The sequence below is a fragment of the Jaculus jaculus genome, chromosome 13, assembly GCF_020740685.1.
Source record: "Jaculus jaculus isolate mJacJac1 chromosome 13, mJacJac1.mat.Y.cur, whole genome shotgun sequence".
NCBI lineage: Eukaryota > Metazoa > Chordata > Mammalia > Rodentia > Dipodidae > Jaculus > Jaculus jaculus.
In genome coordinates, this window is record NC_059114.1 from 67,230,807 (window position 1) to 67,232,743 (window position 1,937).

The following is a 1,937-nucleotide window of genomic DNA, read 5'->3' on the forward strand; positions in this document are numbered from 1 at the left end:
GTATACACATCTTTCCACACACATACACCTACCACACAAACATGAAAAAGCTAAGGTAAAAAATGTGGTTTCATAGGAGCCATAAATTGTTACTAGAAAGATTTCAGTGCCAGGGGTGGTATACCCTTCAGTGAGTTGTTGGCCGGGGAGGTCCCCAATGGCCCCAAAACATTACAGCCCATTGCCAAGTCTCTTGGTTGCCCACCAGAACTAGATGGTAAGACCCTATTGGTGAAGACTCCACATGGTTAGACTGCAGGTTGCTGATAAATCAAGCTGGAAACCTCCCTGTTGACTAGCTGTCAGAAACCTTGAAAGAGCTATACTGCATGCAGTCCTATGGAGAGAGAAGTCATCAATAGTGGCAAACAGCAGTGGACCCTGCAAGCCTTAAGATTGGCCATCCAGTCCAAATGTGCCAACTGGCACAATAGTGGCATGTCAGTTATGGTTGAAACCAACTGCTCTAATTGGATAGGAGGCCCACTACATGGGAAGTAATATATGTCTGGTACTGGAAACCTAATCAAAAGCTTATGGCTGAGGAGGCCATGAGCCCTAAGGAGCAACACCTGCTATTGTCTTGCTAAATGCATGTGTTATGCCCACCAAACTGCCCTGTAAACTCTTTTTAAAATGTGTACACACATATATTAACATAACTCTCACTTTTGGTTAGCGAAGTTTCTCTTTTCAGCTGGTGGTGACCACTGCACTGACTCAAAAGTCACCATGGCACTGAGAAGAAGTGACAGTGGAGTGTTCAGCCCTGAGACACCTTTGCTACACCCTCCAAGGCTCAGGGTCCAAGAAACGTGAATGCCAAAGGAAGGGCAGGACTGCTTACAAACCTGGAAACAGACACAAAATGGCCTGGACACCCATGACCTTGCAGTGCCTGACACTTTATACACACGACTCTCATAATACCTTTAATCAGGTTATGTCTAACCTGCAGCTAGCTTATAGGCTAAATGTGTTCCAAGATAGCTATGAATTCACCTCAATGCATTTATATGTGAAACTGTCATGCCTCAATGTCCAAACTTGGACTTAAAGGTTATCTCATCTCTCCAAAGTGCCACAGGCTGCACTAAATCCAAACTCTAGCATCAATATAGAATGAAGGTAACATCCTTCCTGTTCCCCTTTTGCTTTCCTTGTCACTCTAGCTGAATCCCAGCAGAGCAAAAAGAATAGTGACATTTGTGTCTTACCATTGACATTAGAGATGGTGCTACTCTAAAGAAAGGGGAAACCTAATAACTTGGAGATAAGTTCATGGGTCCACTCAAGTACCCAAATCAAGATCTCTTCTCACTGGCTTTGATTGTCATTTTCAAGACTCACAATTTAGCTAAATGACAGGCTTTTGAGGGATCACACTGACCTGTGACAGACATTCTCTTCTCCTCTCTTATGTGGTGATTCCCCATGCTGCAGGATGTAAGTCACATTTGGTATAAAACACTGTGGCAATTTTGTTCCTCCTTGCCAATGGCTTGCTGGGATTGGACTTGGGACTCAGTGAAATTGAGCTGCAAGTAGCTGGGAAATGTTTTCTTCTGCGGAAGGAGCTCTGTCTGACCTGAAGAAAAACACTAAGTACATGCTAAGAACGGCTGAGCAGGCAATCTGTAAAACTTATTTCCTTAATGGCACTGAGCCAATGACTCAGTTCTGGGCTGGATGCTTCCTGGTCATCTTGTCAAACAATACCCCATGGCTTAATTCTGAGCCTTCTGTTACTTGTAGCCAAGACAATCCCTAATGAGTACAATATGACCATAGGGATTTGCTGTGGTCTGGGGGTTTGTTCCCTCCAAAATTCATGTTGAAAGTTAATTTGCTAAGTCATATGTTCAATGTATTTGGAGGTAGAGCCTTTTGAAGGAAATTATAGTTAGATAAAATAATCCAAGTGAGGTTTCCATGAT